The sequence below is a fragment of the Anser brachyrhynchus genome (genome assembly GCF_964034855.1).
Source record: "Anser brachyrhynchus genome assembly, chromosome: 2".
Taxonomy (NCBI): Eukaryota; Metazoa; Chordata; class Aves; order Anseriformes; family Anatidae; genus Anser; species Anser brachyrhynchus.
Window position 1 is genome coordinate 148,997,251 of NC_137695.1, and position 26,005 is coordinate 149,023,255.

The 26,005-nt window shown below is 41.2% G+C and overlaps 1 long non-coding RNA gene across 2 annotated transcripts; it reads right to left on the minus strand.

Moving 5' to 3' along the window:
- Positions 1–1,854: 1,854 nt before the first annotated feature.
- LOC308191327 lies at positions 1,855–17,323 on the minus strand. 2 transcript variants are annotated; one of them, XR_013947894.1, is made up of 6 exons: positions 17,233–17,323; positions 16,360–16,414; positions 15,574–16,042; positions 5,076–5,159; positions 4,697–4,785; positions 1,855–3,194 (listed from the first exon to the last, which is right to left on the minus strand). It is a non-coding gene; the product is annotated as an uncharacterized lncRNA (long non-coding RNA). The 2 variants fall into 2 exon arrangements; XR_013947895.1 differs by lacking the exon at positions 17,233–17,323 and having other exon boundaries at positions 15,574–17,216.
- Between the last annotated feature and the right edge of the window lie 8,682 nt (positions 17,324–26,005).

The following is a 26,005-nucleotide window of genomic DNA, read 5'->3' on the forward strand; positions in this document are numbered from 1 at the left end:
ACTGGCTTCGGTAAGTGAAAGATCAAATCTCGGGTACTAAGTAGGCAAATACATAAGCAGTCTGAGTTTCCAGCCTGCTGAGCAGCCAACAAGTCCTGCTGAGAGCAACACGAACTATCAAATACTCAGCCAGATTTAAACTTTAAACCTCCCTAATCAGTCTCACACCATTTGACCCAGTTATTTATATACTTAAATATAAACTTTGTGTGTGTGCGTGTGCATATATGTATATATAGAGAGATAGATAGGCAATCGTTTATGTTCATTTTCACAACTGTTAACACAGAAATAAGATCAAGTGAAGAGAAATTACATTTTCTTTTGAATTAATAGAGATACTGTTCCTTCACACAGAGCTTTTTTTCCTATATCTGATTCCTTTCCAATACCCAAAGGCCTCAGAAAGCTAACTATTGGGATATTGCAGAAGAAACAAGTTTAAGATGAGTAACATATAATTTCCCCAATATAAAATATAGGTTATTCTTGTGATAGCAGTTGTCACGGAATTATAGAAACCTTGGCTTGAAGGAACTAATGGTGATCCCTAATCCAGCACTCCTTAAAGCACAGTTATCGCTAATGCTAGGTCAGGTCTGTCATGGTTTTGCCTGACCAAGTCTTCAAAACCTCCAAGGATGATGACTCCCAGGGTCCTTGCTCCAGTGCTGCACTCACATCCTAGAATATGCTCACATCCTAGAAACAATAAGGTTGGAAAAGACCTCCAAGATCATCTGGTCCAACCTGAATTTCCCAAAAGCAATTGTCAGCACTGCCGGCCATTACTCCTTCTGCTGTATCAGAGAATGGTTTGGTTCTGTCATCTCTGTAACTCCCCATGTGCTTTTGGCTGCTGGGTGATCTCCTGAAGCCACCTCTTCCCCAGAGCAAAGAAGTCCAGTTCTCATGGGTCCCAGCCTCTCCTCGAGGCTTCTGAGCTCCTCGGGTGCTCTGAGCTAGAGTCTCTCCAGTTCATCCACAACCCTCTTGAGCTAGGGAGCCCACAACTGGGCATCCAGACATAAAAAAGTGGGGCAAAGATTCCCCTTGATCTCAGCCACATTACCTCTACTGGAATCCAGTGAGCAGTTTTGCTTGTTGTATAAGTGCATTTTTGGCAAATTTATTCAGCCTACTGTCGATTACAGCCCGGGGCCCTTTCTGGCAGGGTAGCTTTTCAGCCAGTCCAGTCCCTGGTTCTGCTGGTGCAGGAGGTTATTCTGCTCCATGTGCAGAACCTCACGGCCTTCTTTGCTGAACTTTGTTGAACCTTTGTAAGGCTTCTGTTAGGCCCATCCTCACAATTCTTTGCAGTCCTTCAGGGTTGAATCTTTTCCATTTAGCACTTCGATCCCTCCCTCTAATTTAGTGCTACCTCCATGTTCGCTAATTGTGCTCTGTCTCCTTATCCATTGTTGAAAATATGACCAGCACCAATGTCAGTATGAACCCCTGAGCTCCTATGGTCAGCCCCTGGGCTGCTTTGCTTCTTACTCACCGAACGGACCTTGAGCCATTTGTCAATACCCATCGAGCCTGGTGGTCCACACAAACTTTAACCTACCTAACAATCAATTTTCCAGCTGGAAAAAGGTAGACTTCATTTTCCCTTTGCCTCATTCTCTTTGCAGCTTTTCTTAGAGCCAGAGCAAAAGAGGGTTTTCAGTAATATGATGCTATACATTTTAATCAAAATCACTAGTTTCTAGAATCCCAGAACTGAAGAATTTTGAAGATAAAAGCATGGTGAAAATTGATGCTTTTGTCACTGCATTAAGACGCATCCACTGAGGTCGTCTTGGACTAAAGCTAGGAAACATCTTTAACATTTTATATGGGGGAGGGAGTTGGCAACTCAGAGGCTAAGAAGAGCCAATCCTCCTGGCCCCACATGCTACACAACAGCCTAACCTGGCTGGGAGCCATCAGGAACAAACCACAATACACAGCGCTGCAGAAGTCAAACCTCTGGGAGGAGGTCATAGGCAGGAGGCACCAGGACCCTGTCAGAGACCCACCACTCCATTAGAGAGCAGAACTTTCTTCCAGCTGGCTTCCAGGGGGAGCTGGCAACATCTCACTTCAGTTAAGCAACTTTCTGATTTAGTTGCTGAAATCTTTGTCCCTCATTTTTAACCAATATCTCTAACAGAATATCTCTGTTCACTCAACTTCATTTTTACAATGAGATAATAAACTTCTGGGGGCAAAGCCATGCATTTCAGTCTCTACTGCATTAAACATAAAATAGTAGTGCGTGACTGTTCTTTAGTGGCTTTTAAATTCTCAGGAAATGAGCACTCCATGAGCAGGTAGGGTGGGGGGTTTTGATGACAACTTATGAATCAGACAAAACACAAGGGAAACAAAGGGAAAAAGAGAAAAATCTCCTCCTAATCTGTTCATAAACAGATTGTCAGAATGTGCTTCTGCTGAAGCCAACTATTTTAACATTCAAATGGGCACAAATCTGGTTCCAGTGTAAACTGACTGCAGGAGAAACCCCTGTGAGATGAAACGTGGAGGACAGTACCAAGGAACCAGCACTGCTTCTCCCACAGCCACCATCCAGGTGAAGGTAAATGAGTCTTTGGGACGTGTCTTTGTACTTTATTGTGCTCACATAAACAAGGTTCCTTAAAGCAAATTCCCAAAAGGCAGTTAATCATAGAAGCCATCAGTTCCCAAAGCTAAAGGACTAAATTCAGAACATTTTTCTTTCTCTGTAGACAGACTTTAAAGAGAGGGTACATTGTCCCCATGCTATGGCTGGGAAAGGTGCTCTGAAGCATTAAGGTGGCCTTGATAGGCCATCGACTTTTAAAGATTATAATACTAAAACAACAATAACAACAGAAAGAAAACTCATTGAAGGGTCTGGCTGCTAATCTCCAAAATGAAAAAGGGGCAACACCACTTCCCTTGGGACTTGAGGACCCTGCAAGTGACTTCACTGATGTGGGGGAACAGGGAGGGAGGAACCTTCATCTTTTTGCAGTTTGTTGCTGAACCTTCAGTGAGCCGATGTGGTCTGGGACCTTCAAGGGGAGCAGCTGTGGAGGGGCTCAGAACCATCCTGAGGTACCTGGAGGCATCTCTGAGCCCAATCCTGTTGCTCCCCAAGCATTCTCCGCAACATGCCGGGCATCCACGAGATCCACAGGCTTCATCTCATTGTAAAACAGCACCTAAAATGGGAAATGGCATCAATGTTAGCTTGTGATCTGCACGCTGACATTCAGTCCAGGCCGTCTTTATTAGTCAGCGCTGCGAGCATGTCTGCGTAAAACAGTAGAATCTCACTGCTATGAAATATTAAAATTAAGAAAACATTCTCCCCAGGATTCCTCCAGGGATAAATAATCTAGGTTTAACCGAAATGCAGTGAGGGCCTGATCCTGCACCACCTTCTCAGGCTACCAGAAGTCAATGAGAGTGTTCACCAAATACAGCATAAAAGCACAGCTTCTTACTTTCCCCTCCTCCTTTGTATGTTCGGTATGTTACTACAGCCTGTTTTTCTGTAAGCACTCATTCATTTCATTTTCATTCATGCCCATCTGTGAGCAAAAAGATGCAGAGAACAGTTCGTGAGAAGACATGAATACCAAAATCACTTTGCTGTGGCTTCAGAGGTGAAAAATTAAAGCCTCCCTTTGGGAAATTTTCATGGTGATTATTGTTATAATAAACTATTAAGTGATGGAGTGGTTACATGAGACCTATGGAGACAGAATCCATCTGTCAGATCGCAAGCTGAAATGGTGCTTTTTTTCAAACGTAAATGTGTCTTCATGGGCATTGAGCTTCTAGCATCCCCAAGGTGCAATAACCACATGATTTATGGCAGCACAGTGCTGCTCGCAGCGTAGACTTTGTTGACATTTGAGATCAACTGTACAAAGAAAAGTTCTTCTAACATAAATTGAAAAGAGTGTTAAAAAGAGATGCCAAAATTGACAGCATGTGTAATTCCTACAGTTCTACCTGATCTTTCACAGCGTAGAAGGGACCTTAACGATTATGACAGAAATTTTCAGATAAATAATTTGATTTGTTCTGTAAATCAGCTCTCATAGCTCATAATCCCTCAGATATCTCTCAGATGAGAGACCTCCCAGCAGCAGAGCTGTGCTTTTGTTTGCCCTTCCAATTGAACTGACAGCCTGGCCGAGAGTTAGTACTAAAATGGAAACAAGAAGATCTTATTTCCACCCTAATGGGAAAGTATTTCACAATGTGATAAGAGCAAAATCATAGAAATATCACGGGCTTCTTAAATCTTGTAATTCCCTTAAACCCTTCTGCAATTGTGTAGTAGACATACAATTATATTTTAATCTTTCCAGGGATTTGGAAATCTCCAGAAAAAAAAAAAAAAAACAATAATAGTAAAAAAAAAAATCACAGCTTGTTACACTTGAATCAGCTTTCCTTTTTCCTCACACCATTGACTTGTGTTTGGACAACACTCTACTGTTCACTGAAGAGGAGGGCACCACAAGGACAACATGAAGCTGATGATGTTTTTATTGGCACACGCAGTATAAAATGAAGAGCAGTCTGCCCTTTTGATGGCTGATACTGGCATGAAAAAAAGGATATTTTTATTTTTTTTAGTTGAAATAATTTAGCATCAGTCATCCAGTGCCAAGTCTGATAATATAGCGCAGGAAACAGCCTTCCCCACCTGCTGCCAGCAGGACACAGCTCTGCACGAGAGGTGGCCCGGTCACTCCCGGTTGTTTCGTGTAGGGAAGCATCAGTCAGGGCAATTGCCTGCAGGAAGGTGCAAGAAATTATGCAAGGCCAAAAAAAAATGTTTGCATTTCAATTCATCACAACTGAGCTAGGTCTCCAAAAGAACTCCAATAGCAATCTTTTCTTCTGTTTTTATCAGCATTGAAGCTAGGTGGGTAATTAGCACAGGGGACATGATAAGATCCACCAGAAAGAAAATCAGCATGGTTTCTCTTTAAGTGGCAATTACAAACACATTAGATTGAGGATAGTACATCCAGTTGCTGCTGCCTCTGGGCTATTTGCAGCCAGCTTTCAACCTGTATTACCTGTGTTTTAGTGCATGACCTCCCACCATCTGCCTTCCCAGAGCCTTCGATTACCTCACACAAGAGGCACTTGGGGACCACCACCTGTGGTGAGATAAAGTAAAGGTTAGACTGATTTTTAGTCTCACGCTGCTGCCTGGAAATGCTGTGATCAATGGAGTGGATTAAATCTACTCCAGGGAGTACAGAAGATGTTCCAAGATTGATTGTTCACCCTTCTCCTCTGAGTAATGTTGGCCAAATTCTGCATACAATTGCCTTGTGTTTGTCTCTGATGGACACCTGGCTCCTGCCAGCCGCATGTGAGCTCATCCGTTCCTGGTGGCAGGGACCCAGCAGGATCGCTCACATTTCTGGATAGCTGAACATCAGCCAGGACTCATTTTAGCCTGCAAGCTTGAAAAAAACACCTGCCTCTCACTTAAATGTTCCTTCCAGCTATGCGTGAGGGTCATAAATTATCCTGAGAGGTCAGTGTTGAAACAAGACTTTTTTTAAAACTGTGTTTTTTTGAAAAGACCATTTTTTTTTTCGCTGTTAATACCTTCTGTGTCTGAATATGTTACAGGGAGGAATAACCACCCTACGTTGCTTGAAGCTTCTCCTGGTTTTATGTTGCTGAGTGCTGCTTCTTTTACAAGTGAGCGGATAGATCTATTGTTGTGAGCTGTGCCAACAGCTTGCAGAAACATTCGCAGTGTGGGCTGCTCACTATTATCAGTTGCCACAGCAAAACCATGCAAAGGTCTTCCCAGAGGGAGCTCAGAAAATCACACTGCGTGCCGCATGATTTTGGGTTCTTATTGTGTGGAGTTTTTAAAATTTTTATAGGGGAACAAAACCACATTGTAAAACACAGAGTCATTCTTACTGAACCCCAGCAAAGCCCCATTTTTGGAACAGCTCCCAAAAAATATCTCATCAGATGCGGAAAGCAAAAGAAGCAATTGTTAAATGTATCAACCCAAGACTGTGTAGCACTGGTCTCCTTTCCACAAGCTGGATTTTCCAAGCATGTTGTGAAACTGCAGGTGGATGTGATGGGGTCCTGATGAACTGCTAATCCAGATGCCATTAACAGAGGCCATTCTGGGAGCCCCCCCTCCTTGCTGTGGACTTCATAAGGTGGCTGCACACCTGGGAATTCCCATTCATTCTCCATTCACACCAATTTTAGAATTTGTGTTGAAATTGTCTGGAAAAAAAATAGGTGCAGAAGTAAAACAGTGTTTCCTGACATAAAAAAAAGCTAGTGCAAATTCATCTGGGAGGTAAAACTAAGTGACAATGTATTTGAGAGACTCAGCAAAGCCTAACTTGAAGTAAAAGGGAAGAGAATGAAGTGCCTGAATTTAAAATAGTTCTCTGTGTGAATTTAAAATAATTTCCTGTAGTCCATTGTTCCAATAGGAGCTTTTGAAGAGCAGCAGTTTGATTATTAGGACAAAAAGATCAGGAAGAAAGCTTATACCACTGAGCTAAAGCAAAGAAATCTGAACTACAAACAGCAAACAGCTGTCTTTTTTATTAAGTGAGGGAGTAGTATGCCAATGTTTTCCTCAATGTCAAAGAATCTTGGTATTCCAGAAAAAATTTTATTCTCTACCATTACAAAGGAGGGACTGTTAACTCTAATTTATCTTTCATGAAAAATGAGTACTAAATCCAAACCTAATCTGAAAAATGTACATCTAGTCATACCTAGGTGAAAAACAAAATGAATGAAGAAAACGTAGACATTTCTCCAGAAGCAGAAGGAAAGTTCTTCAGTCAACTGAAATGTTGCTCTGCAAATTTGCTTAGACAAGATTTCCCATGATTTGTATTTTCCTAAAAGTGCATATCTGCCAGTGACATGTAGGAACACGACATATCACATCTTCTATACACTTTCTATATCCCTAACAGGTGGAACATTCTCTACGTATATGTGTTCTTCCCTGTCTGACTATGCTTCCTGCATATTTTGTGTTCGGAATGTCTAGGGCACTTGAAAGCCAGAGAAAAAGAGATTTTTTTAGTCCTTTTTTGCTTCCTGTGACATGATTTGCTGATAGTTTTTCCTTCTCTGCAAAGTGGACTCCTCCCTTTTGAATTGAGAAAACACAGCTGTTCATAATGCCAAACTGCAAATATCAAGGCATGCAAGCTAGTGGATGAAATTTAAACTGAAAAAGTAAGAAATATAGAAAAACGTGTATTTCAAAATGTGTTATACCTGAACATTCTCTTTTTTATTCCAAGTTCAAAATCTCAGCTCTTACGTTTTTGTTCATTCTCAGTTCCAGTGAACATAAACTTACACACACACAAATTCTGTCTTCAAACAGCACATGGATATACATATTCTTGCTATTTCCATTACTACTTTATTTCCTTTGGGGACTATTCTCTTGTGTCTGCCATTCCTTACTCCTTGTCATATGCTGCCCTGGATCTCTCCCATTCCTTCTGGCTGGCCATCCAATCTCTGCTTTTTCTTCAAATCAACATCTCTTTTCCTTCAAGGAAAATCACACTGTACCTGGCTCTTCTTTTGACAATTCGAGTTGTTTTTGTTTTTGTTTTTGTTTTTTATCATGTGCTGTTAGCCAACATGGTTTTGAGGAAACCAGTCTTCCTAAATGGCTATTTTCTGTTCCCTCTCCCTCTCAAGCAATTGGGAGACAGAAGCTGCTGTTCTTTCTATTCTTGCACAACTTTTTCCTTTTTTATTTTTTTTTCTCTATTTGCTCCTACTTTTTCTTCTGAACTGTCCCCATGCAGTTTCACTATATCAAAAAATGAGTCTTTCCAGTTGCGTGTTACTGATTGTAAAGACAATATGATTGACAACTTTAATTGCACTTTCAATGTCACACCCAGCTCCAGAGGTTTAGAACCTATCTGTCTCTTCTAAGTTAGTTGAGATTAATCCCACCCTGGTTGTGAAAAACCTTTGTGAGTGAGAGGATAATTGTTTACAGCATTATGTACCTTGCTCTGTTTACAGGATACCTATAGCTCAGGTCATAAGGGCTATATAATTTGAAGGTATATTAATGAATTTCTACCAGGAACTCTAGAAAAAAAAAATCTATGATCCACAGTAGCCCTTTGCACAACTCAGAAGATGTAATTAGACCATCACAACCCTCTTTGGGCTATAGTCCAAGCACATGATTATGTGACTTTGTCTTTCTTGTATATAAAAATAAAAAAATAAAAATAAAAAAATAAAAAAGACAAAACAGCAATGCATAGAAACCTACCAGATTACTTATAAAATTGTCACCCCATTTCATAGTCTTTTTCCACAAGGAAGAGAAGCTACTACACAGCACTGCAACAGATATGTAACACTCATATATTCTCATGAAGAGGAGAATCTGCAAGAGGCAGAAGAAAAGTGAAGAACAATCCTATGTTGGCAGGGTGTGTACAAGACGACATTTAATGTCAGTGAATAATTAAGCAACAGTGCAGATTTATTGCTGGTAATAATGACCAGCAGCATGGCCCCACATTGTGCTTTTTATTTTTGGAAAAAGGAAATATTATCCATCATTCTTTTCTTGCATCACACAGTTCTTGTTATTAAATACACACTTTTCAGCTAAATCAGGCATAACTGTTGACATTGGCTTCAGAAATACCTCAAATTTATAGGGAAAAAAAAAGAATTAATTGCATTCATTATCATTATGATTGTCTTTGCAGCTTTCAGAGAAATAAAAAGTATTAAATGTGTAAAAGATGCTCTCATCTTTTTGTATGTTTGGATATTCAACTGAGAAAGACCTGTAAGTCCTCAAGTCAATCCTTTGATATTGCAGGTAGCAATATCATATAAACCATTTCCAAAAATTCCAGCTTCATCTTAAGTCACTCAAATTTTTAAGGATTTTTCAGAGTTCGACTCATCTTGGCATTAGGAAATTTTACAAGGTTTCCAGGACAAAGATATTCATCATATCCAATTGATTCCCATTTACATGTCTTTAACTTAAACAGAGCTTTTTTTTTTTCCCAAACTCTTTTATATACTTATGCCATGTCCTCTTCCAAGCTTTCTTTTTTTTTTTATACTGAGCAGTACAATTTATTTTAGCTTCTCTCTTTTTTTTTTTTTTTTTTTTTGCATAAGATGCCCCTTTTCTTAATTATCCTTAGCAGTCCTCCTCTACAGCACATCTTCTCAGAATCGTGAATGAAGGACCACAAAGACTAGAGTACCTCTCCTGTGAGGAGAGGCTGAGAGAGCTGGGATTGCTCAGCCTGGAGAAAAGAAAGCTCAGAGGGGATCTTACCAATGTGTATAAATACCTGAAGGAGGGTGCAAAGAAGACAGAGACATACTTTTTTCAGTGGTGCTCAATGCCAGGACAAGAGACGATGGGCACAAACGGGAACACAAGAGGTTCCGTTTGAACATCAGGAAGCCCTTCTGTACTGAGCAGGAGACTGAGCACTGGAAACAGTTTCCCAGGGAGGTTTTATAGTCTCTCTCCTTTGGAGATCTTCCAAGGCCACCACAACATGGACCTGGGCAACATGCTCTAGGTGTCCCTGCTTGAACAAGGGTTTGGACCAGGTGACCTCCAGAGGTCCCTTCCAACCTCCACCGTTCTATGAATCTGTGAGTCTATCAATTTACACAGCCAATGCACACCTTTGATAAACCCATGCTGCATTTTCTCACATCCACGGTTTATTAGAGATTTAGCTCATTAGTAGCTCCAATTATACCTTCCTTCAAAATCTTATCTTAAAACTTCTCTTATTTTCTTTCCCACTGGCTGCTATGCCTCTACCTCAGAGTCAGTACTATAGCTTCTACTGAAACGTGAATCCAAGTATTAATTTGATCTTGATGTCACATTTTATTATCCTTAACCATTATAAATTTCTCACTGTATAGCATTTCTTTTCCTATATGACTCAAGAGCCTTCTGTTATTTGTTCTAACATCTTTTGCTAGGTCTATCTCGACCTGACATTTGGCAGTTTGCACTTCATTCCTCCACATGTTAACCTCTACGACTGCTGAGGGCCCTTTTTCCTCCCCTTGAAAATTCTCTCTCTTCTAATCTCCTTCTTGAAGCTGTTATTTATCTTACTGAACCTGGAGAGCTTCTCTCTAAGATTTTCCTCATGCTTAGAATACAAAATTCTCTCACTTCAACAAAGAAATTTGTGACCACTCACACCCTGGAATACCTGGGCCCAGCTGTCATCAGGACCACTTGTTCTCCAGTCTACACCAGGCAAATTAAGGCATTGTATAATGCTTAACACATATCAACATAATCCCCAGTAATCTGCATCTCCTTAACACTGTTATGGTATCTATCCATACCTGTTGCTGTCTCTGATACCCTTCTCTTACCCTTGAGATCCAACACAGTCACACTATCCCAAGAACTTATGTTACCAAATGACTGTGTTCAGAACTAATCATGGTTTATTCTATCCTTATTTCTGATTTTGCTGAACATTTTGTTTTCTTCAATACTCAGCTATGCTAATGCTATCCTGCTTTAAATATCTTGCTAGTAAAAGCTGTATCAACTACTTGACTATTGTGTCTTCAGTATTAATATCATCCCTTTGCAGTCAATGTCTTTATTAACTACGTAACCTTGTTCATCTAACAACCTTCCTTTTGTATTCTGTATTCTTCCCAGAAAGAGAAATGAAATTACACAAGTGTTTCCTAATCTAAATAACATTTTACACTGGTACTTACCTCACTATTAGAGGGACAGCGTGTCTTTGATAGTCAGGTAGACTTCCTCTTTTGGAAAAAGTAATGAATGCATCTCAGAAGCAGAACAGCACAATAACTGAGCCATCTACAGGTCTTCATTACTTTGCAATGTGTTTTATTTTCTTCCCTGGGGCCTGGCAAAATTTTGCTAAAGAGTCACTATTGCTTAAAGCTCCCCACTTAGATAGTGAAGCAGGGAACCTAAGCTCCTCTCCAGCACAGCCCTGCAGTGTTATTTGCTCCTATTTCCATTACCAATTCTGTGTTTGTTTTTTACTGCTCCCCGTAAGACCCTTTTTAAACTTGCAACCACATATCATAGCTTCACTCCAGGCACATACACACCTCTGCATCTGCTGACAAGGTCACTTTTTTTTTTTTTTTGCAATGAAAATTTCTCATTTTCATAAAACTCCTACTTCCTTGTGTTATTATGAAGTTGTACGGCTGTTGCTTTCTTCTCTGTGACAACATGTCCCTTTTTTATCAAGGAAAAGGAAGGCTAGTTTAGATAAAATAATACAACTATGCCTGAAAATCTACTCTGTGATTATAAATAGCCAAATGGAAAGAGTTTTTATAAACTGCTAGAAAAGGGTCTTGGGCACTGATCATTCAGTGTCCAGGAGATCAGCAGGAGATCTTGATAGCACCACCCATTTCACCTATTTGATTCCCATTGAAAGAAGTCTGAAATACTGATTTGGAGTAAGGCTAAGAGATCACTGTTAATCATAGCCGGCATTTAGGAATCCTAAAGGCAAAAAGATGTCTCCAAATGCAGGGTTTGTTCTTCATTTGTCTTTGCTCCAGATTAATCACCCTTGTTCCAGTACATTCCTTCTCTGATGCTTCTTTTTCCAATGTTGTCTGTATTTCTATGTTGTCGGTATTTTCTATATTGTTTCCTCTGCTGTCTCACTTCCTTTCCCTCTTCCGTTTTGTCCTATTATCTGGTCACTCATCTTTTTCATGAACATCTTGTGCCCCCTGACACTTCTCCCATACATACTTGCATAAAAGAAACATGAAAAGACCTTCCAAGATCTTGATTTTCTAGCACTGTTCACAGACACTTCATAAAACCAGTCTAGCCTACTTTATGGTATGGATTAGCCTTACCACCTTGGTCATTCGTTTTGATTCATAAGATATCTGTGCTGAGTGAAATGATGAGAAATAGGGAACTCATATTCACTCCATCTTATACTTTGTTTTAGCATCGTTCCCTGAGAAACAATCTAATTTATAGATGCATATTTCCTCAACAGCTACTGTCATTTTTGTCACTTTGCATATCATACACCAAAGCCACACTTCTGGTAATAACAGTCATACTAGACTGCAGGGATTTTAACTTTGAAGGATATTTAAATCATTGCACCACATCACCCTTCCCTCCTGCAGTGCACAGCTATGAATACAGAGCTGCACACACCAGATGAATAATCCTGGGGAATTTTAAAAGGATGTGACTCCATAGTTTAAGAAGCTGAGGTTTTAAGCAATCTCAAAGGTGTCTCTAAGATTTAAATATCCACAGAATTCTACTAAACTGCTCCAAAACTAGAAGTTCATTTTTGACTTTGGCGAATATGGTATCTTCATTTGAGTCCATGAGTTATTTAGGACAGTACGAACAGTCTTCATTGTAGCCTTTTATGTTTTACTATATTCTTGAAACTTAATAACATTTAACTTTTCTACATCTATATTCTGCTTTCATGTGTAGATGAACAGAAGACTATCAGGAAGCACAGTCTGTATTTTGGATGATTTTATGTCCTGCTTTGTCATCATTTTTCCATGCTATGACATTACCCAAAGCAATAATAAGGCAGTATTTTAATTCTGCAACAAAACCAATATAAAATATGGCTATTTCTCCATGCAAAACAAAACAAAAAAAAAAAAAAAAAAACAAAAAAAAAAACAACCTTGGCACTACAAAATACAAACACAAAACTGATATAAGTACGATTTCCATAATATACCAACTACTCTTCTCACAAGCAAGAAAACCTCCTCCAGCACACAACCTGCTGCCATATTTTGATGAAAACTTCAACATAGCAACATGATTTAAAAGTTAATTCAAATAGTGTTATCAGAGCGCTTTGGCTAAAAACAGTGGTTTCATTTTTCAATTCTCCTATATCTGCCACTGACAAAGTATTAAATAAATACATAAATAATGAAAGCTTTTAAGAATTACATCACACTTTTAATGGCACAGCAATATTCTTACCAATATTCCCTGGATAAGTTAACATGAAATAAGAACCTCTCCTCCTTCTTCCATTTCTCTTCACTTGACACCTCTTCAGGATGCTGATTTCATAATCTGGCTGTGGTTTCTTAATCATGTCTTTTGTTTACTTAAAACAGCAAAGTAAAGATGCACAGGGAATGGGAGACACCAGCATAAAGATCTAGATTAGCACTGTTGTCTCTTTCAATCTGATTGTCTATGAATATCAAGGAAAAAGTGAAAAGGAAAAAATAACTCCCAAAAAGCACTCTGACATTCTGATGAGCATAACTGCCAACATTTCCAAACAAATAGAGTCAGTTTTTCTGTTCTGCCCTGGAAAAGCTCATAAAACTGTTATTTGTTTGTGCAGTGAATAGCTCTAGTGACCTGAAGCATTAAGCTGTTGCATTTTCATAGAATCATAGAGTCCTAGAATCGTTAAGGTTGGAAAAGACGTCCAAGATCATCTGGCCCAACCATCCCCCTACCACCAATGTCACCCACTAAAACACATCCCTAAGCACCACATCCAACCTTTCCTTGAACACCCCCAGGGACGGTGACTCCACCACCTCCCTGGGCAACCCGTCCCAATGCCTGACTGCTCTTTCTGAGAAGAAATTTCTCCTAATTTCCAACCTGAAATTTTGCTGCATGGAGGCTTAGTGAAGATATCAGCTGTAGGAATGTCCCTCTCTTCCCAGTGCCAGAGAAAATGTAATAGGGAAAGCACTGAGCTCATACATTCACCCAAGGCACTGGTTAACTTACTTTGTGGCTGTTGTATATAGTGGCTGTTGTATACCAATGCTGTCGTATATCAAGTCCAGCAGAGATGTGGTAGGGAAAACCTATAAGGGAATGAAACTGCTGAGATGGCTCCAAAATTCTGTCTCCGTTCAGTTGCCTTTTCTCATCCTCCAAACTGTCTACTTACAAGAACTTTTACAATCTTCTCCTTTCCACTTCAACATCTCCTTTTTATCTAGAACACCCTATAGAGCAATATTTGTTGATACTTTCTATGAGAGGTTTGTGGTGCCACTTACTGCTGACCAAAGTGACAGGGCTGCAACTCAGACAAATTAGGAAATTCCACACACACAAAAATAAAGAGATTGATAGGATAAATTAGGTCAGAAAGGACATCTGGATATCATTTAGTCCAAACCCCTGCTAAAAGCAGGGCTAACTTTAAACTTGGATTCAGAGCTCTCGCCAGTCAGGTTCTGAATATCTCTAAAGGATGGAAAACCCACAATCTCTCTAGGCAGCCTATCTCTCCCAAAGCCACCACATACTTGCAGTCATTCTCCTTCAGGATCTGTATATTTCCATCTGACACTTTCGAGAATCCCTCATGGCTTGTTGCCATGCTTGTGATCCTAGTTAAAATAGCTCTTCAGCCCTTGAAAGTGCACCACTGTCTGAGTTATTGGAAAAGAGAAACAAAAGCTGGACCAAGAATCTGTAGTTTCTGCCTTCAAGCAGGCAGTCACATGTTACAACCTTCCTGCTGCCTGGCTGGGACATAGGTTTTGTAAACCTTCTGTGGAAAACTCACAGTGCAGCAAAATGTTGTGGCAGTCCATAAGCTCAGCCTTCCTGAATCAGTGCTCTAGCTTTCTTCTATCAAATATTTTCTAGTAGAATCCTATCAAAAAAAGAATTCTGATAGAATTTCAAAAACTTTGCTGCATGCATTCAATTTGTACCAAGGCATGATGCTTTCTAGCTATACCAAAACCCCACTAGCTCTGTCCATGAAGAAATCACAGCGGGTGATAAAGAATTAGGCAGATTAGAGTTGCTGGATGAGCTGGTTAGAACAGGCTTCTAGTTTGTACCATGGTCCACAGTGAGTTCTTTTCATACGGATTAAAAGCTGTTAGGATAATACAGGAAAATGTACAGCACTCAGGCAGCTAAAAGAAGAAGATAAGGAAAACTGAGCAAAAAAACTAATGCTCTGAAAGCAACAGTGATTTCCTGGTATCCTTGCTGGAACAGAACTGAAATGAAACAATTCTAGGCCAAGATTTTAGCAGGAGCTTAGCATCAGGCTCGTGACACTGACATCAAACCCCCCCATCTGAAATATGCCTACTTACTTGAATGCATGAAATAAAATAGCAGTATGGCCAGGATTTTTAAAAATAGAAACTTAGCTCAGACCTCTGCCTTCAGATTCATGCATGCAGGTATAACAGCCTCATTTCCTTAAGAACCAAGCACTCAAAACCATCAACTCCAAACACCGCTGCTGGGAGCCATTCAACATTTTTTTATACTTACTTATTTATTAGCCTAAATAAAAATGTCAGAGCATAATATTAATCCCCTGATTTTTTTAAAAAATCTTGGCTTGTGCCTGTTTCATTTCATTTCTATCCCAACAAAGAAATAAATCAATCCAACAATTCAAGTCTTTCTGATTATTTCAGAACTGGGAGACTATCCAGTTACAGGGGAAAACAGTTTGAAAGGCAACTCACACATGGGGTCAGATGTAGGAAACCCCTGTCAGCTTCAGAAGAGGTAAAGTCTGTGTGTGTTCAGGTAAGGGGAAATACAGCAGTGTTATTTTCAAAGTGCAGGCAGTGAGAAATGTGAGACTCCTTCCAAACTTCCACAAATCTTTGAAGAATGTTTTGTTTGTTTGCAGGAGTCAGCTGAAGTACAACTGGTGCCAAAGGGAACCAGTTTTAAAAGTGAGTAACAGCTCAATGCCTTGCTCATATGCAGCAGAGATCGAGCAGAGACGCAGACAGGAGACCAGATGCCAACTGGAAGCAGGAACCCATCCAAAACATTGCTGGAATTCATTCACTGATCGTGACGGTCCCGGCATCTCCACTGCAAATGAACTGAACTGCCAAGTGGTCGTTCTCTGAAATGGCTCAGACTGCAGAAGTCATTAGATGATGTTGGCTTTATAATATCTTCCTGGAAAAATCAGAAGCTCTGTACCAGACACAAGAAGATATTTATGCTATTATAGAAAAGAAGGTAAAATATAACATAAGGAAAGGAAAAAATAGAGAAGAGTTAATTGTTCCCCCTATTTTATCTTTGCCTTGTCATATTCTTTCTGGTATTTCTACACCTCTTTTTAGTATGAAAGGTCTTAAAATGCTTAATTTAACCTATTCATATTCATTGATGCACTAAGGAACTTACTGCTTGTGTTCCCACCCTAAACCTCAGCTCCACATTCTTTTCTACTGCAACCCCTATTCATGCAGAAGCAGCATTTGCTGCTGGAGCCCTCCAGTCTTTACCTGCTTCTTCACTGCCGAGCAGAGGAGACCATTATTTGAGCTCTCCTTTCCTTTCCTGTAGCAAGGCAAGAGGATCAAATCTAGCTCAAATGGCTCATGGGTTCAGGAAGTACACAGACAGACGATGCAGTTACAAAGCCTCTTCCCCTTTGAAAGCCAAATTAACAACTTGGAAGTGAACGACTTAATAAAAATAAAAATGAAAAACCTAGGATCTGTAAAAATCTTCTGGGATAATCTGATAGTTTGTAAGTAGCTCCCAAATGGTAGGTGGAAGAAGAAGATGCAAGAATTTGACAGAAGGGTGACTGCATGCTGGACCTACAAAGATTTAGGTGATTCAGGAAGTTTTCTGAAGCATGGGGCTGGTGTGAGGGAGTTTTGGGATGCTGTACACAAAAGGCTGCTTTGGTCCAGTCATCCCAGTAACCCTGTGTGAAGAGAAATGGAGAGCCTACTGCTTTCAGGTGCCTAAAAAGTTCAGATGATAGGTAGTCCCACTTGCACGCTGAACCCCATAAAATAAGCTACAAGCAGCGCTGTCCTAATGGATGGTGCATTCACCCCATAACACCAGATATGCCTGACTGGGAGACTCTTACAGAGAACCTTTCTCCCCATCCTTCCCACATCTGCAGTGTGCCCCTCCAGCAGGATTTGGCACATGAAAGTTCCAAACTAACCCAAAATCATCAATGAGGGGACAGAAGAAACAATTTTCTTCCTTTTATAGAGCTACCCAAGCAGCAAGCAAAGCCACCTGGCCCCTTTCCAGTTCCTGCTCTTGGACAGGTCTCCAGGCTCTCCTTTCCTACTCCTTTCATATGTACACAGTAGCCAAAATTTGTCACCTTGCAGGCATGTAATAGTTACCCATTCTCATGACACCTTCCTCTGAATGTTTTTTATTTGTCTTTCTGCAGTCCAAAAGATCTATAAAACATGGTCAATGCCAGGGGGTTCTTCAGACTTTTTCTCTGAAAAATGAAAAAAATAATAAAGCGATGAGTTATGGTTATTAAAATAAGATGTAGTGCTGCCTTGCAGACAATCTCTGGCTTTGTTTTCTCAGGCACTCAGCCAACAAGAGAGGCAAAGCAATGAGCAAAACTGCAGATTGCAAAGCCTAATTTAAAGAATAATTATTATCATTATATTGCAAGACCACGTTCCCTCACCGGGACCTGCATGAGAGTTTCAGTCTCCAACAGACATTTGGCAGTCAGGCTCAGAAGATAGGGATCTGCAAGACTCTTGCAAAAGTTACCAATTGCAAAAGAGGCAGAGTAGTGGGGGAAGATCCTTGGGTTTCAAAAAGCGTGTGGAGAATGCTGAGGACCATATTATCTCCAGAGAGTGGTTGACCTGAAAATGAGAGGTGTCATTGGAGTGGGGCAGAAGTGGAGGGATGATTCAGAGGGCATTTACGGAGATCATGATAGCTCATTCCCTGCCCCAGGTGAGACCCTGGCAAAATTCCTGCTAACACCAATGAAAACCTGCAGCCTCTTCCTGTCAAATGCCCCTCTGCTGTCTATTTGCAAAGGGGAAGGCCTCCAAAACCAGCTACATATTACTTCTGTAAGAGATCCTGGGCCGAGAACAGGCAGATACTTACAAGCCACCACCATCCATCCTGGGTAAAGTCACACTGTCTGATGCCAGTGCCCTGACTGAAGCCCAAAGCCAATCCTGAGCAGTTCCTGTGGTGCTTGGGGATATTTAGGCATGTCAGAGGTCATCTTGAAAAGGCTGAACACTTAGTAGTGCAGAGGGCTGCCTGAAGTTAGCTGATAGCAGATATCAGGAGAAGGGCAACGCTTAAATCCCCCTCTCACTCTCTTCTCCTCCCACCCTGGTGCAGGAGCAGTTAGGGACTTGAGTACTTTCTAAGACCTTAAGGACTGTGGGCCTGATTTCCAAAGCTGTGTTATAAGCAGCAGAAATCCACTGTGAGGTAAATTTAGATATCCTGTCTACTGTAGGCAATTTCTGTCTTTACAAACGCAGCCCTAGGTGACTGAGACGTTTAGGTGACTCTGACACTTGCAGCCAGCACGTCTGCAGAACACGCTAAGCCCCCCTGCCCACATCACAATGTTGATTTAAATTGGATTTCCTACCCTCAAAATAGCTGCCCTTGTGCATCAAGGACTCCCAACATCACTTGAGAGTCTGACAAAAGTAATACCCAAAGATAACAAGAAGGTTACCATACAACGCAATGCAGTATAACTGTATTGAGAGACTAAGAAAGCCCAAATGTAAAAATTCTCTTCCTCATCAACAGCTGATAGGAAAAAAGATAATGTTAGCCACAGGCATCTGAAGATACCAGAAGCCACAATAAAAGCACAACAATGGTAATTATTGGGTGCTAATAATAATGACGACACTAATAATAAAACGGTATGTTTTAAACGACAAGAGCCACAGCAAGGGTCCATGAAAGTTTGCATTTAAAACTGACCAGATAAGGTTCACGTTTTAAACAAAAACACTTCAGCAAGCCTCGTCAGTGCTGCCAGGCTGAACCCAGCTCAGGCGTGCTGAAGGGAAGTGCCCCATGACTGGGCCACTTGGGAAAGGCCCGAGCTTTGTGGAAGTGTCCATGAGCTTTGACATATCCTTGACATGTCTACACATCCTGCAGCACCTGGGTAGGGACAAGCATATGGCTCTGAAATCTCCCCCTGACCTCATTATCCGAGGGTCACTGGCTCAGGCAGCTCCAGCAGCTCCCGACTACCTAGGGAGGCTTTAACCCATGACTGCTCACGTGGGCCGAGACGCTGAAGACAAAGGATTCCTCTCAGACGTTTAATTGAAAGCAGTCGAAGGCAGAGGCTTTGAGATTTTTGCAAGTTATGAATGAAGCTCTGTGAATGAGTGAAGCCAAAGATTTGTAGTAGTGCTGTTCCACCACCAGCAGTGGCAAAGCACGCCTTGCCCACGCCGCTGGCCTAGCAGGACCCCTGCCTGGCAGGAAAAAGCGCGAGGGTGTCAGAGCATTTCGCTCCTTATGGCCATTTAATCTTTGGCCTTAAATCTCCCAAAGCCATTCATTATCAGTGACAGAGAGAGGACAGAGTAGCATGCTGATGAGAAACCACAAAACCCATGGGAAAAGAGCGTGTTTTGCGAGGCCAGCTCCCATTCACATCCAAGGGGTGAGGGCTCACCTCGGGGAGCTGACAGCTGACAAGCAGCAGGCAGGGAGGGAGGAGAGCAGCCCCTGTGCCCATCGCTCCTGCTGAGAGCTGCTGGCAGGGCACGTGGAGGCAAACCACAGCTGCCACCAGCAACCGGCTTTAAAGGAGAAATCTGTAGGGTGGCTGGGTGAAACAGAAGCCAAAGCCAGGAGCTGCGCTAGGTCACGTATTCTTGTTTCCATTGGGTGGTAAAAGCGAGTTGTCGCCTTCCTGTAAGGAGCAGAGCAGCCTGCTGGCTGGCTCTTGCCTCCAGCATCTCATGCCCAGTTCTCCTTCTGTCACACAAACCTAGTTGGTTTTGCAGTATTGAAGTTACTCCACACAGTGCTGTGTCAGGGCAGGCCCAGGAAAAGAGGCAGAAGTACAGATGAGCAGGCTCTCGCAGGCAATAGCTGGAAGGGGCCATGCTCTGCCTACTGCCCAGTTTTACTAGCTCTCCTGACATAAAACAACTGCTACCAAAGCCATAATATTTACAGAAATAGTCTCCTTTGAACAAATTCAAGCATAACACTGCCACCCTGCATTATGCTGCATAGATTTGCCCAAAAGATGTTTACCCGTTGTGACAGAGCAGCTACAGAGGACCTGAGCACAATAACCTGAGAAAAGTTTTTAATAAAAAACAAACAGCAAAGAAAGAAAAGCCCTAAAGCTATCACTGTAGTTAACTATATTCTCCAAAATTCCCTTCCATGCTTCTAGATGAAGAAAGAAAATAATGCTGAAGGGAATGGTGAATGGTGAATAGTTTCCATAGCCTGGGCTGACAGTGGAGTCAACTAAGACATAGCATAGGTCTTCCAGAAAATCATCTGAGTTACTCTGAGATACCCTATGAGTAAATGCCTCTCTCTAAAGTTACAAAGAGTTTTGCTATTAACCTCAGCTGGACCAAGGTCTTACCCAATATTTAGATTACGAAGCTCTCCTTTATTGCACTCTTCTGGATATAACATTACTTTATGCTGGCTTCTGGGCCCCACAAAATCCCATTATAATTAATCTTACTTCTACGATAACTCTGGCTCAAAGGATGCTGTCATAATGACCATGAATATAATTGCCTCACCATGCTGCAAGCTGTAGTAAATCATCAGCCACCATACAAAAGATCAAAGTAGGCTAATTAAACTGTATCCTTAGCTGTCTTCTGCAGACATTTCAAACTGCTTTGGCTCCCAGCTGGAAATCAGTGTTTCACAAGAGCTAAAGCAACTCTGAACAAAGACCAAGGAAAATATATACTTGTACTTAAACAGCTGCTTAGTCTGTCAAACTGTAATAAAATGCTGAAAAGGGAACTGGTAGATAATGAATAATACATAGATAATGAATAATACATTCAAAAACATCCATAAGATTCATCAGGCTATTCAGAAACAGGCAGGATTGTATATAAAATATTGAATGGTCTCTTGATTTTATTCACGTAGAAACAGCACACCTTAATTTTCTTAATTGGAAAAGTGCAAGAGATTGAAGTGCTTGGCAAACCTCTCTGGGTTATCCACAAATATCACTAGATTTCCAATGAAGAAATGATACTGGTTGCTAAGAGCATTTATAAACTTCAGAGCAGCTGTAATGATATTAAGGAGCCGATCCTCCATACACTCCACCTAGAATAAGTTGGATTAATGTTAAGGAAACTGTCTTTTCCTCCCAAAGACTTTCTAAATTAACAAAAGTTTTCAGCATGAGGCCTGAATTAAGAAAAGGTAAATTAATATTTTCATCTAATTCACAAAGAGACTTGGATTTAAAATGCAAGTACTCTGAGCCACATCTCAAAATTTATTCTATGTCAATGCAAAATGTCTGATGTTTCAGAGGAATTAAGATCAAGAACTAAAGTGTTCTTTAGGCTTTTCCATGTTGAGCTGAAATCTGGCCATAATTTCTTTTAATAACCCATTTTCCCGCATGCACAGCAGCCTCCATCACTCACAACGATCCCCTTCCTCCCCTTCACTCTTCTGATGCAGGGAGGCAAATCCTTAGGGGACTGCAATGTTGCAGTAAAGTGGTGAGAAAGAAGAGAATCCAGCAGGGGAGCCCAGCTCACAAAGAAAAGGAAAATGACACATTTTGGCTACAAATCTAACAAGGCATAGAAGCAGTGTTTCCAAATCGATATATTTCTGGCTTTGGCAATAATACAAAATACACTATTTTAGGTGTTTTGTTTTTTTTTCATGAAGTGGAATTTGCAAGAAAAAAATATTTTAGAGAACACAAGTTTAAAAAGTTATGTCAAAAAGTGTTCCCATCCTGAAGATGTTGGCCATAAAATGTGTTCTGAGTTGCACCTAAAAATGTTTAGCTGTCAAATATTCAGTATAAACCTCATCTTCTCTTCACTGTATAATGCATTTAATCTAAAAATTCTAGAGGAAGGATTCTTCTCTTTAATTTTGTAAGACATCAGCAAAACCGATTTTTGGCAAGTGGATATATGCATATATATGTTTTTACTTATGTCAGCAAAAGATTGCTTTTTGTGTTGAAAGTCAGCAAGATTCAAAATCTACCAGTGACTTCTGCTAAAGTACACCTCTGTTTCCATGTCATAGGCAGAATCAGAAAACCTGGGGAAGAGTTACTATCACCAGCTGATCTCAATGCTCTTAAAAATCCCTCCAGAGATTCACCCTTGGCTCTGACAGTCATGCACCAGTACAGGCTCCTGTGTGACAAATACAACATCCACATGCAAAGTCGGGTGAAAAGGAGGAACCAAGTACAAGATGGGTTTTATAGGTGATCTCTGGTACTCAACACAGGAGAAGAAAAAGCAGAAGAAAAATGGTTAGCATTGTAACCACAACTATTTCTCACAGCAGTAGGAAAAATAATGTCTGAAGGCAAATAATAATTTGGGCTGTGGTTTTTTCTTCTGTTTGGTTGAGTGATTAAGCCCACACAAATATCTCAGTGTTGATCAGCCCAAATTCTTTCTTATTATTATTAGGAGTAAAGAAATTAGAAGTGAGCTTTGGATCAAAATGGAAAATACCATTCAGTCCAAAATAAAACATTGTTCAACTATAAGGTTATTTCATTGGTTTTATTAACACATTTTTATATAAGTTTATTTTGAAATGGAAATGCTGCCTGAAAATGGCAAGTCTGCAAACCAAATTTTCCAAACATGGAAAGGAACCTTGATGCCATTTTCAATATCCATTTCCTCTTTCCTCTCTCCACTTTTGCCATATTCAACCCACACGGGTGGCTTCAGTCACTGGCACAGGGATTTCTCTGGCCAAACCATAAGCACCTCTGAGATGGACATCCGCATCTCAGCAAGTCTCAGACTAGTATAAAAATATGAAGTACCTTCAATGAATCACACCCTAGAAGTACCTATTTCTCCCACCAGCTATAAAGGGCATCTAAGCAGCTAGCTGAGGTGACTTCCTGCACCTTGCCAATGTTTCAGGATAGGTGAGTTAAATACCATCCCTTTAGCCCACTGTTTCAAGGATAATTTGCTGTTCAGCAACAGCAGGAGTTACCCAGCTGTACTGAAGCACCTTTGAGCAGTGGCTGGCATGTGTATTCTTTGTGGTCTGGGTTATTTCAGATTTATTTCCACTCCAGCCAAGTAGACCTCTTTAGTTCAGCTCTAGTTATTCTGGTTTTGGCCACGAAACAAGAGTCTTGCTCAAGTGGCTCTGCTCTTTACACAGCATTGATAATAAGAGCTGTGCTTGTTAACTATTTGGAAGGAATATTCAAGGCTGAGATACTCAAGGCTGAATATGGTATTCAAGGACTAGGTAAGAAGCACTTTCCCAGTTATTAGGTCAACAATCAAAAAAAAAAAAAATCAGCTGTAACTGATTGAAATAACATCTAAATATTTGTCCAAGCAGGGTATCTTCACAGAATATCCTGGGAATAAATGATTGAAGAATACCCAGTATCTGCTATACTACTTTAGAATGTTCTGTCCATCCTTTCTCGCCTGTCCAGCCTCCAAATTTCCAGGGTGACACATAAGGTGGAAACCATAACTAGGTTGGACCTAGGAGATAGGAAGCAGTGTCCAGAGCCAGGTGGAAATGGAAGAGCCACGTCTGAGGCCAGAGACAGTGTAAGAGTATGTTAATTGTTCTTCTGGGTCCAACTCTCCCAGCCCTCTGCTTTGCTTGTTAGTAGCAGTAGTAGAGGATGCTGCTAGGGAAAGTCCTGGCCACTTTCTGCAGGCCACTGCCCTTGTACCCTACCAATGTCCACGGTCACTGGATTAGGGTCAGTTGCACATAGAACCTTGCTTATGCCCTCTAAGATCTGTTTTTACAGAATCATAGAATGATCTAGGGTGGAAAAGACCTTCATGATCAAGTACAACCATCAACCTGACCTACCAAGTCTCATCACTAAACCACATCCCATGGCACCCAGTCAACCTCTCTTAAATACCTCCAGGGATGGGGACTCCAGCACTTCCCTCAGCACCTCATTACAATACCTGACCACTCTCTCCATGAAGAAATTCTTCCTAATGTCCAATCTAATCCTTCCCTGGTGCAACTTGAGACCATTTCCTTGTGTACTGTCACTTGTCACCTGAGAAAAGAGACCAACACTCTCCTCACCGCAACCTCCTTTCAAGTAGTTGTAGAGAGCAATGAGGTCTCCCTTCAACCTCCTCGTCTCATGTCTAAACAAACCCACTTCCCTCAGCCGTTCCTCGTAAGTCTTGTTTTCTGGTCCTTTTACCAGCTTCATTGCTCTTCTCTGCACACGCTCAAGAGAGCTCATCTACGTCTTTTTTGTGCTTGCAGACACTACGTGCTCTCCTGCAGCAGCTTGTTTCAGAAGGTCATCACCCACCACTTAAAAGCTCTTTCCTTATATTTGTTCCAAGTGGTAGATCAGAAGAATCACACACCGGAAACATTTCTTTCTCTTCACTGACTTGAAAGGGCACTTAGGTGCATCACTGAGATGATTAGAGACAGTGAGTCATAACATTTTTAATTGTTTCCCTTTGATTATTAGTTATATTTAAAAAGTCAAACTGCCATTCATATGCACGTATATATAGACCTACCTAGGAAGACACAGTTATGTACAGATGAGCTGCTACTACACTGAGTTGGCTCTGGCATGCTGGCACTGCTTTTCCAGCCTGGCTGCAAGCTCCTGACTGTCCTCTGCTGTGGTCCTCCCTAGCACTTCTCCAGCCACAGGACAAGTCAGTCCACCTGACTGATCATTCAAACAGCTGTCTGGGCCCCAAGGTGATCTTTCTGTGCTGAGAGCAGTGGGAGCTCACCTCCAGAGCAAGGAGTTAAGAGCAAAGATGCATCTCTCAGCAGCATCTCGCCACTGGAGTGACTGCAAGGCAACAAAACACCCACTCCCAGGATGCTCCTAGGAGGCAGTCAGCCACTCCTCCAGTAGAAAATGATGCTCCCAAAGTATCTAAAGAAACACACCTGGATTTCTAGAGAATCTGTAAGGCTCACAAGCACATAAACTGCAAGAGCATCAATAGCTGGTATATTAGAGGAGATAGGCTGCAGAAGAGTACCCCAGAGAGCAGAAAGATTGACATAAATGAGACACCAGAATGAAGCAATTAGACCCCCATTTTTACATGCAGCTTTACTTCAAGTAATTTGTTAGCTTCCTTTCATACAAATAGATTGCAGTGAGAGCTCCTTGGAAGAGGACCAAAAGTCTCCTTTGGAGTGCCAGGAAATGAACCAACCAGTTCCAATGCACATTTTTATAAATATTTCTGCTCATAATGAGACTTACCTCTGAAATATCCAGCTGTCAGTTACAGTGAGTTTAATGAGCTCCATTCACTGCCCAAAGCCTTGTGCTAGGCTTTGATATGGTCTGCTGATACATTACTCTCCTATGATACATAAGGGAATTAAAAAAGCAGTGTTACATGGCAATGAAGGGCCACCCTTGCTTTGACTGGCTATCCTACAAGCCCTGAGTCCAAGTGCCCTGTACCTGGTATATGCCTTTGGAGGGCTGTTGTCCCCAGTTCTAAGTAGTTTCCCTGAAGCAGTGGATACAAGGTACAGCCACCTCCACACCAAAAAGTTACAGGTTCCATCGGGCCTTTGTAGAGTCATTGATTTTCCCTTTAGCCGTTGGAAGGCTATATCAGCAGTCATGCCTGCAAAAATCCTTCACAAGGAAGCAAATTTAAGCCCTGCCTTCTCCTCCCCTTCTCCTAATCCATGAGGGATGATGCTATAAGTGGATGAAGGGCCTATGGCATGTGTAGTAAATGCACTTTTCAGAGCAGATGCAGATGCAGACTTACCTCCAGCTATGCCAGAGAGGAGCGTCTCTGGAGATACCACTACCAGCTCCAAGGTCCAGGACACTCTCCCTCTGAAGTGATGCATCCATCAGGAAACAACACGTTGCCTTTGTCTTTGACATATGAAGCA